The following is an 11,244-nucleotide window of genomic DNA, read 5'->3' as shown; positions in this document are numbered from 1 at the left end:
GATCGCAGGTTCCCCTGCAAACCGAGGACGCTGCTCTAGGACGCGACGGGTCCCGTGTTCTCGAACACGGACGAAGCCTCGCTGAGGGGCGGCGGGCGCCAAGGCTGCTGGGACCCGAAGCGACAGCTGTTTGGGCCCACGAGGGGACGTGCGCTTTGTTCAGTGCCCGGAAGGAGGCTGAGGTGCTGGGCACGGTGTCCCCACCCCTCCCTCATAGGGCCCCACTGCCAAGAGAGGCTGCTGGTGACCCCACGAAAGGAGCTGCCGCTCAGCCCAAGTGGCGTTGGGAAAGGGCACGGTGTGTGTGTGTGTGTCTTGTTGTTGTTTCCTTGTGTGTGTGGTTTATTTTCAGCCCATTCAAAGAGAGATCCGGGGCTGGGGATTTAGCTCAGTGGTTATGCTGCCCGTCTCGCAAGTGCAAGGACCCGAGTTTGATCCCCGGTACCAAAAAACCCCCAAAAACCAAAAAACCAACAAAGAGAGGTCCTGCCTAGGCTGGGCTGGAACCTACGATCCTCCTGCCTCCCCGCCTCGGCTTCCCAGATTGCTGGGATCACAGGTGTGCGCCACACCCGGGTTTGAAGTTTGTTGTTCATGCATTTACTTCTGCAGGACTCGGGCTTCAAGTGGCCGTGAAGACTGAGCTCCAGTCGGGTGTGGTGGCCCACACCTGTGACCCTAGCCCTCGGGAGACTGAGGCAGGAGGATCATCACAAGTTGAAGGTCAGCCTGGACTACACAGCGAGACCCTGTCTCAAACAACACACCAAGAAAAGGACTGGGCTCCCACGTGCAGTGCTCCCTGGACAGGCGTGCCCGTGGAAGCCGCCCCCCCCCCAAGTCAGACCGGAAGCTCCTCGTGACCTTGGGAACAGAGGTCCTGTGCTGTGGGCTGTGGATTGGTGACAGCCCCGTCTGGAGCGCACAGCCACGGGCCCTGTATCTCCAGGTCCGAGGTGAGAGCTGAGGCCTCGAAGGAGCTGCTGGATGTCGCCTGGGCCGGGGGACCTGCACGGGTGGGGAGGGGGCGGCTTCTCAGGGACTGGCCCTCTGGCCTCGCCTGTCGCTGGGCAACCTCGGGGCACCGCAGCCCATCTGCAGGTGTGCGGGAGAGGACAGGCGGGGATGGGTTACCGGGCGGTTAAAACAGACAGTGAATGTTTACATTTAAGACAACTTATTAGCTGGGTGTGGTGGTTCACACCTGTACTCCCAGCACCAAGGAGGCTGAGGCAGGGGTATCTCAAGTTCCAGCCCAACCCAGGCAACTCAGTGAGACTCTAACACTAAAAAATGTTGGGCTGTAGCTCTGTCCGGAGGCCCTGGGTTCCATCCCCAACCCCACAACAAAGAAGTCCACCGAGAAACTCCTCCGGCAAGGACCTTGACGCAGCAGGGACGGGGGAGGGCGAGCGCCCCCTGCCGGCCTCCTGTGGTGGTGACGCGGGAAGCCTCCAGGTGACGGGAGAGGATCCCATCCCGGCTCAGCCTCCACGCCACCCCTCCCCCTGTACTCCGCAAAGCCTCCGAGGCCCCCACAAGGCAAGGATGGGCAGCCTTCCACACTGGACCCAAGTCTACCCACGCGGCGGCCACCCAGCTGAGGCCCTGGGGACTTTGTCCATGCAAAACCCAGCTACAACCCAGCGCAAGAGCTGCTGCTACAAAGCTCAGGCCCTAGGATCACACAGGCTTTGCCCGAAACTAGTCATTTCTGTGATTTTGTTTTGCAGTTTTTATTTTGAGACAGGGTCACTAAGTTGCCCAGCCTGGGCTTGAACTTGCAATCTTCCTGCCTCAGCCTCCTGTGTGCTGGGATTACAGGCTAGTGCCCCCACATGCAGCTTTACAAAGGGAACTTCTACTCATCCCCTAGAAGGACAGCCACTTCCAGAGCCACCTGTGGCAGGGGAGACTCACTGCACACACGCTCCTCTGGGAACCCGCCTTGGTGGTCCATTCTACCCAGTTCCCTCCAGTGACGGCACCGCCTCCTCTGGGAAGCCTCCCAGGGCTGCCTCACTCTCCTGGGGTCTGCTGTGGCCACACCAGCTCCATGCAGCCAATGAAGGCTACCACTGTCCTCAGTGACTTGGGGTGTGATAGCCCGTGCTGAGCGGTGCTGAGTCTGAGTCCTTTCAGGTGGAGACAATTTTAAAGCCAGGAGGTGTTTTTTAAAAACAAGATTCCCACCCTCCTCCTCCAGCACTGGGGACCGAACCCAAGGCTTTTGTACTGAGCTACATCCCCAGCCCATTTGTAAATTTTTTATTTTGAATCCTTGTTGAGTTGCTAAGTTGCCCAAGCTGAGCCTGAATTTGAAATCAGGAGGCTGAGGAAGGAGGATCGAAAATTTGAGCCCAGAGTGGGGAATTTAACAAGTTGGCGAGACCTTGTCTCAAATTAATTAAAAAAAAAAAAAAAAGGGTTGGGAGGTAGTTCAGTCCAAAGGCCCTGGGTTCAATCCCAAGTTCTGCAAACAAAAAAGAAAAGGAAAACAAAACAAAAAAAAGAACAAGAAAGAAGAAAAAAGCACGTGAAAGTGGGAATATATATTTTTATAGAGCGCATAGAAAAATCAAAATTGCTCTGCAATTAGCATGGATTTATGCAGTGTGGCATTTTATGTCTGCTAGTAAACTACCTGATGGCCTAAGTGGCTATCGGGCGACTCCATCTACTTTGCTAAATGTTGGTCAAAGGGTGGAGGCCTTCAGCTTCCTGGTCCCCGGTCCTACCTCCCAGCTCCCATCCTCTGTCCCGGCGCAGGGCAGCAGCACGTGGCTGTCCAGGTCCCTCTGGCCTCAGGGCAAACTTGTGGGCTCTTCCTGGCATGGTCCTCACCACACAGGAGGGGGACGCTCAAGGCCCAGGCTATGGTAGGAAGCAGGCCTCCAGCCCTCCCCACTCTCCTGCCCAGGGCACCTGAGGATAGGGCTGTTCAGCTCTGATGTCGCAGTGTTCCTGTCCCTGGGCAAAGATGTGTGGTGGGGCACACCTATATCCCAGGATTCAGGAGGCTGAGGCAAGAGGATCTCTGGGAGTCCTCAGCCAGCCTGGGCTACATAGTGAGGAAGAAACAAACAAGAAAAGGGAAAGCACCAAACTGCAGATAACTGCACATGTGCGTGGCTGCCCTGGGCCTCCACCCATGGCTTCTGCTGGCAGAGAGCTCTGCCAAGCACAAGGGACAGAGAGTGCAAGCGACCGGGCAGGGTGGTACAGTGAGGTCCAGCATTGCGCAGCTCATGGATGTCAGGAACCAGCATGGCCTACAGCAGGTACTGGGGCCACTGGTCTTGGGCCACAATGGCCGAGGCGTGGAGGAGCCCGGCCAGGGCATCCGGGAACTGTGATCACAGGCAGATGCAGGAGAATGGATTCCAGGCCCTGGGCACAGAGAGGAGAGGGCTGGGAAGGGGAGACGCCGGACCCTGAAACCCAGGCCCCTCAACCCCTAGCAGGTTGCGGGACAGCCCTCAGCCTACAGACACCCCCCAAGGATGTCGCTTGTTAGGCTCAAGCTGCTTCCTCTGCCAGGCAAACTCCTACTCACCCCTCAGAGCCTGGCTGCAACTTAACTTTTGAGGACCTCCTCTTACCACTTCTACTCTAGGGGGAGCCACTAAATCTTTGAGGCCCTGGCACGTCCCTCTGGCAGATGTCTTTTACTGAGCATGTCAAGGGCAGGCCAGGGTCTTCACCCTCTCAACCCACTCAGCACCCAGTGCTGGGCTAGGGTCTGATTGTCCCTTGGGGACGCGGGGAGACTGGATCAGGAAGCTCGGTCCAGCCCTTCTCTGGCAGGGACACTTATTCTGAACCAGGCCAGGGGAGATAATATTCTGGAAATGTGGAAGCCAAGGAGACAGTTCTGGAGAACAAGTAGTGGAAATACTGGTTCAAAAACAAGAAACAGCCTGGGCTATGAGCACTCAGGAGGCTGAGGCAGGGGGATCGCCGCAAGTTTGCAGCCAGCCTGGGCTACATGAGACCCTGTGTCAAAACACAAAAACAAGTAAATAAATAAGCATCCTCAGGGGCGTGGCTGTCCCTCTGCATCTCAGCTGACTTCACTCCTGGGCCTTGGGCTCTGGCCACCCTCTGCTGACCACAGTAGCCCTGACCTGCCCAGCTACCTGTGGTGCCAGCCCCAGCCCAGCCTCACGATTCTGCAGAGTGGGAGGATCCAGGACGCCCAGGAGCCCAGGGCCAGGATGGGCCCCAGCAGGTAGCTGAGGACGTTGGTGTTTTCCTGCAAGAGTTGGCGCTCAGGGCTCCATGGGGACCATCCTGCCTCCCAGGAGCAGCCTTAGAGCATCCTGCTCTGCTTTTTGAAGGTTCCTCCCAACAACCAAGCGACCTGTGCTACACCCTAACCCCATCCCTAAGCCCACCCCATCCCCAGCCCAGCTTCACCTGCAGCAGATTTCCCAGAAGCCTCTGCACGGCCCTGGGACCCGACCCCACGTCTTGGGGAAGGTGGCCCAGAGCGCCCAGCCCAGGGCCCAGGCGCAGCAGCAGGGCCAGGGTGAACATGCAGGCCTGGAGCCACCACTGCATCCTCTTGTGGGTGCTCTGACCTGCAAGAGACGCCAGCAGCTGGCACACGCCAGACAGCTGCCCGGGGAGAGCCGTGTCACCTCACCTCCCTCTGCTCCCCCAGGTGGCCCCCTCCAAGGCCCCGGGGCTGGCACCCCCTCCTGGAAGCCTCGCCCCACCTGACTGGGCCCCGAGGAGGAGGAAGAGGTGTCTCAGTCATTCTGCTGTGCTGGGGATGGGGCCCAGGCCTCAGGCATGGTCCACGCTTAGCAAGTGCTCGCCACTGAGCCACACTCCAGCCTGCCCTTTAATTTTTAATTTTATTTTGAGACAGGGTCTGGCTAAGTTGCCCAGTCTGCCCTCATACTTGCCATCTCCTGCCTCAGCCCGGAGAGTAGCTGGGATTACAGGTGTGGGACCCTGGGCCTGGCATGGAAGATGTTATCCCTTTGTTTTTTGAGACAGGATCTTGCTGTGTAGTCCAGACTGGCTTCGAACTCATGGTGATCCTCCTGCCTCAGCCTCCTGAGTGCTGAGATTACTGGTGTGTGCCACCATGCCCAGCTTTTCTTTTCTTTTTCATTTCTTTTTTCTTTTTAAAGCAGATTTCTAGAGAAAGCCCCTGGAATGTGCTCGGACCAGCGCCTGGAGAGATTAATGGCCAGTAAAGGCGCCAGCGGTCACGGCAGTGACCTCAGAGGTGAAGGGCGTGCACTGCAGTTTGAATCCTGGCCCTGCGACCTCCTGGGCCTTGACCTCCGAGTGGTCACGTAACCTCTCTGGGCTGGTTTTTAGCATCTGTAAAGGGGGATAAGGCAGGCACCCGTCAGGGGGCGCTTCCAGGCTTCAGTGAATCGATGCATGAAAGTCCCCAGTGCCAAGGACGCAGCTAAGCATTTGACACCAGCGAACTCGGCAGGCAAGGTGGCGCACACCTGTCACCCCTGCACTTGGGAGGCTGAGGCAGGAGGATCATTCGGAGTTCAAGGCAAGCCTGGGCTACACAGCAAGTCCTTCTATCAAAAAACTAAAAAACCAAACAAAAACCAAACAAGCAAACAAAAACTAAGGGAACCCCCCACTAGCTATTAACACTGGACTAGGGAGGGGCCTCTTCCTCTCCCCTCAGCTAAGGGGACAGGGACTCAAAGTGCTGCTTCTGTGACACTGCTCTGAGCGGGGCCCCGGACTCTCGGAATCTGCATCTTGACCATGAGGTGCCCCCTGCATCTCCCCAGGGTGGGCACAGGCAGGAGCGACTCACAGTCCCTCCTGGGACTTGTGTCTGGGGACAGGAGCTTCAGCACGGGCTTGTCCCAGGCCTTGGCTCTGTCTCTCGTCTCAAGCCCAAGTCAGCACTGGGGAAGGATTCGGCCACATGTGCATGAGCCAGGCTGGGCTCGGGGCTCCGAAAACAGCAGCAACTACTGTCAGGAGCTGCTGGGAGTGACGGAAGCAGCAGGCAGCAAACGCTTACCCATGCAGCCGAGCTGATGGGGGCTCAGCATACAAGTGATCACACACAAGGTGAACGTGTAGACGGATAAAAGTGTGTTACAGTAATAGACACCGCCATGAATTCCCCTCAAAATCCTTCCCCTTGCTCCACACACACTCATCCCATCCTTGCCACTTTCTGAGCAGTTCTGGAAGTGCTCTTTCCTGAGTGTCTTTATGAGCTGCGGGCAAAACTACTGTGACCAAAAATACAGCTACTGCTGCTACCGAGCACCATCCAGTGGAAAGGCAGCTCAGAAAACATGACAGTGCATCCTCTGCACCTTATTCACCAGATCTGACGCCGTGCGACTCCTGGCTCTTCCCTCGAGTCCAAATGACCACGAAAGGATACCATTTTGAATCAATTCAAGACACGGAGGCAGGCTCGACAGTGCAACTGGACTCTGGGGAAGGAGTCCAGACCTGTGTCAGAAAGCGGCAAGGCAGTGGGACGAGTGTGTCTGGACCCAGGGCCTCAAGACCTCTGGTACTGAAATGCATTCCCAGGGACTCAGATCACACCTCTCAGTACACAGGGGATTTGGGGACAGCAGGACAAGGGATCCGCAGAGCTGGTGGACAAGCTGGGTGGCGCTTCCATGCTTTGAGCACACACCTGAAGGAGCTGCGTGGACGTGGGGAACGGATGGAAGGGCACGGGCTTGAGGGGAAATCGCCTGAACCTGTGGCAGTGGAGGCAGGAGGAGGAGGCCAGGCCCGAGCTGTGTGGAGCCCCTGCCGCCACCAGGCTGCTTACCTAGACCGGGAGCTGCACTGGCTGTGCCACACAGGCCGGTCAGGAGGCGGCACACAGCACACAGGGCCAACTGGTCCTGTCTGGGTTTCTTTGTGCATCTCAGGTAGAGAAGGCTGCAGGTCGGGTGTAGACAGCACACAGCGGGAGTCTGGGGAAGCCCAAGCAGGTGTCTAAACGGGCACCTGCAGCCTGAGCGTGCTGGTGCCTGCCTGTGGTCCCAGCACTTGGGAGGCTGAGGCAGGAAGATTGCCAAGAGTTTGAGGCCATCCTGGGCTACATAACGAGACCCTGTCTCAAGAAAACAAACAAAAACCAAAACAAAACAATAAAAAGGGCAGTTTCAACTTTTCGTCCTTGCAATGTACCCTCTCCCTCAGGAAGAAAAGATCAGAAGAAGCCCAAGTCTGTGGTCACCAGGCCCATGGCGGGAGCTGGAGCTCACCCAGAAGGAGAGACAGCAACGAGAACACTCACCTCCCAGGTGGCTGACTCAAGAGAAATGACCCCTCTCCCCCCAACACTGTTGGATTTTACTTTCTGAAAAGGAAACAAGAGGGTTGTAAAGTAACCCAGCAACTGTAGCTAAGGAGAGCTAATTGTGTAAATGAAAAATTCAGCCAGGACCGGGGATTTGACTCAGTGGTTTCGCCGCCTGCTGTGCAAGCTCAAGGACCTGAGTTCAATCCCCAGTACCTAAAAATTAAAAAAGAAAAGAAAAATTCAGCCAGGCAGCCATGGTGCAGGGCAGTAATCCAGCACTCAGAAGGCTGGGGCAGGAGGATTGCCACAAGTTTGAGGCCAGCCTGGGCTTCATAGTGAGTTCAGGACCAGCCTGGGCTACACAGCAGATTCTGTCTCAAAAAACCAAACAAGAACACGGGAGGCTATAGTGACCCCGCCCACTTCACAGCTAAGGGCTGTAGTTAAATTGAGGCTAGCAGTGTCATGGGACTTGGGTACATCACAGTGTGTGCCTCTCGAGTTCTGCCCTCCCTGAACCCTTCCATCCAGCCTGTGACGTATCAACCCCATTCTGGTTAAGGTGCAAAGGTTTTTTTTTTTTCTCCTTCCTTTCTTGAGACAGGGTCTTGAAATGTAGCCTGGCCTGGCTTCGAACTTTCAGCGATCCTCCTGCCACATCAGCCTCTCGAGTGCTGGGATTACCCGCGAGCACCCACCCTGAGCTTCCAGGTTTTACAGCTTTGTTTCGCGCCCACCACTGCACCACCTGGCCAGGCCCCTGGGCTGCCGACCCCCAGCAAGGCCTCACTGCATGCGGGATCTGGGTAGATGCAACCGACTTCACCCCAGAAAGGATCGCTCTGACCTGGGTGGGGTCACGCCCCGCCCCCCCGCCCCCCCCAACCCGAACCCAGCCCCGTTGCAGTCTGGGTCCCCCTTATAGTACGAGGGCTGAGACCCAGCAGCAGGTGGCCCAGAGCCACAGCGAGCAGGACGCACGCACACGGCGGAGCGAGGAGCAGCAGTCTCCCCGTGGCGGTGCGGCCCCGGAGGAGCCCCGGCCTGCCCCGCTACTGTCTGGTCGGGCAGGGACGGGACACAGGGTCCCTGCCTCCCTTATGCAACGACCACTGGCCCGGGCGCCCCGTTTTCTGCGCCCGACCACTGCTGGAACTGCCCTGCCCTGCGCTTCTTTCCGCACTTCGAGGGCCCGGACCGGTTTTCTCCGTCTCCTGCCGCGCAGCCACATGATTCCGGTGTCCGGGGGTGTCCTGGAAAATAAACTATTACTCTAATTTTCTGTGGCCTTCGCATGGAGCTAACGTCCCTGACCCTGTTTTATTCTGAGACTAGGCCTAAGTAGCTAAGGTGCCAGGCTGGGCTGGAACTGGGGGTCCTCCTGCCTCAGCTTCCCAGTGCACTGGGACCATAGGTGTGCACCACTGCCCCTGGCTCCTGTGATTTTTAATTTCCGTATCGATTTTAGTGATTTTGCTTAAAGCAGGTCTTATGTTAACTGAGACAGTCTCACTGTGTAGTCTAGGCTGGCCTGGAACTCACTGTGATCCTCCTGTCTCAGCCTCCAGCCTCCTGAGTGCTGGGATTACAGATGTGCACCCCCAAGCCCGGCAAGGCAGGGCAGAATTATGATTTTATTTTTTCATTAAAAAAATAAATCACAATTCTAAGCCAAGCGTGGTGACACACGCCTGTAATCCTAGTACTCAGGAGGCCGAGGCAGGAAGATCACTACAAGTTTGAGGCCAGCCTGGGGAACACAGAGTTCGAGGCCCGCCTATCTCAAACAGCTTCCCTCCCCGCAGAGAGCAAAGTGTAATGTGTTTTCAGACATTTCAGCTGTAATGTCAGCACCCCCCCTCCCAACACAAATAGAAAAACCCTGAAGGGTTCACTGGCCTAGGAATCCAGGGCTGGTTCAGATACACTTGCTTCAGGCCAGAGAGCTCCCGTTGGACACACCTGGGAAGTGTGTGTTGGTTGGACCCTCAACCACCCAGCCCCATGCGCCTAGCGCCACTTCCTGTGAGGCCCCACCTCTGAAGGCCTTGAGAGTCCAGACACACAAAATTCAAGTCTGGGGTGGTGGCTCACTCCTGTAATCCCAGCACTCTGTGAGGCTGAGGCAGGAGGATCATAAGTTTGAGCCCAGTCTGGGCGACAGCGCTGGATTCGAGCACCCATGCTTGTGGCTCTTGATGACTCAAGCACTCTCATGCAGACATCTGGGAGGACAGCTAGGCAGGGACGTGGTCGCCCAGCGCCCTGCAGATGCAGCCTGACCTGCTCATCACGCTGTGTGCACTGGGGAGGGCTAGAGACGGGCACCTTCACGCACATCCTGTCTCCATAAAGTGTCACCTGGGTGTGTGGTGTGTGTGAACTCTCGCTCCACACCGCGACTTCCTGCACACCAGTGGCCTCGGCCTTTGCTGGCCTTGGTGCACTCAATACATCACAGCAACAGGTCTTCTGTGTAGTGAGGACTGAACCCTGAGCTCAGCTCTTTTATTTTTTGAGTTTTGAGACAAGCTGTCACCCAAGCTTTACCTTGCAATCCTCCTGCCTCAGCCTCCAAGTGGCTAGGATCACAGGCATATGGTACCCTATCTGGGAGCAACTGGGTAATAAGGGTGGAAAGCTGGAATGGCTGTCTCACTTCGGACTGAACGGAGGCAAGAGGGATTTGAAAAGGTGGCACTTCCTGGACTTCTGCCTTCTGCCGAGTTTTCCAAATGACCAGGAAAACTGGCTTCTTGACAAACACCTTAACTTCCTTCTGATCTGAAAATCCACAAGCTGCAGGGGCATGGCTGGTTCTGCCTTACTGGGGTGTGGAGACGTCTGGGAAGATGGCAGAGTGGTGAACAGCAGAGGCAGCCTCTCTGAGATAACAAAATGCATACTGGACATCGGGAAGTGGGGAGAAAATGCTCAAATGAGGAGGGGAGCTAGGGAGGGGGAAAGGAAGGAAGGGAAAAAGATTTAAAAAAGAGAACAGAAGGAAAAAATGGAAACGAAGCTTTTGTAAATAAGGAGGGGAAGAGGGGTTGAAGGGTGAGGAGGAATGGGGAAAAGTCAGCAGCAAGATATGTCATGTACAGGTACAAGTTCCCAATGATGAATGTGATCATTATATATAAAATGTACCAATAAAATAAAAAATAAAAGGGTGGTGAAAATGCTGAAAAAAATTGAAACAGTGGTAATGACTGCAATGCACGAGTCCACAATGAAAATGGGGATACTTCAGCCCAGACTACCTGGAGAGACCCTGTCTCAAAAAAGAAAAAAGAAATCGCAGGGCAGACATTGGGGCAGAAGCGAAAGTGAAGCTGAGATTACTGTTCAGGTGACCGAGTCTGCACTCCTGGACTCTCAACAAGGACCTGGGTTCTGTTCATGGGGTGGCAAGGGCAGGAGGGAGATCCAGGAAAGGGAGAAGCCGTAAAAGGGCGTCAGCGAGGGGCTTCTGGCCGGGCACAGGGTCACCTCTGAGAGGGCTTTTGAAGAATGGGTGACACTATCATCGGCCAGCCCCTTCCTTACGGTGCATTTGCCAGAATGTCTAGATCGGGAAACCTACAGGCAGAGCAAACGGCCACCTGTTACTATGTGAAGAATCGAGCACGGCTCATTCACTCCTGAGAGTGCAGGACTCCAGAGCTTGCTTCATTTTTCAGGAAACATCTGGAATCCCTTCAGCTGCCCCACAGGACTCCGCCCTTACTTACTTCCACCCTCCAGAGGTCGCCCCTGTGCTGCTGTGTTCACCTCCTGCACTGCTCTCTTTTCCCCATTTTTTTCTGACAGTCTCACTATGTAGCCCAGGCAGGCTTTGAACTTTCAGCAATCCCCCTGCCTCAGCCTCCCAAGTGCTGGGATTACAGGCATGCACCTCCACACCCTGCTGCACTGCTCTTCCTGTCACGAGGTGGCTGGCGAATAAATATTTGTTAACCGAA

The 11,244-nt window shown here is 55.9% G+C and overlaps 1 long non-coding RNA gene across 1 annotated transcript; it reads right to left on the bottom strand.

Moving 5' to 3' along the window:
* Nucleotides 1–2,542: 2,542 nt before the first annotated feature.
* LOC147825384 (uncharacterized) lies at nucleotides 2,543–8,142 on the bottom strand. Its single transcript, XR_015441010.1, has 2 exons — nucleotides 4,420–8,142; nucleotides 2,543–3,390 (listed from the first exon to the last, which is right to left on the bottom strand). It is a non-coding gene; the product is annotated as an uncharacterized LOC147825384 (long non-coding RNA).
* Between the last annotated feature and the right edge of the window lie 3,102 nt (nucleotides 8,143–11,244).

Source organism: Heterocephalus glaber, unplaced genomic scaffold (genome assembly GCF_053883595.1).
Source record: "Heterocephalus glaber isolate CG9 unplaced genomic scaffold, H.glaber_assembly_v1.0 deba00001504, whole genome shotgun sequence".
NCBI lineage: Eukaryota > Metazoa > Chordata > Mammalia > Rodentia > Bathyergidae > Heterocephalus > Heterocephalus glaber.
The sequence above is the reverse complement of the archived record's forward strand: the minus strand, read 5'-3'. Positions and strand labels throughout refer to the sequence as shown.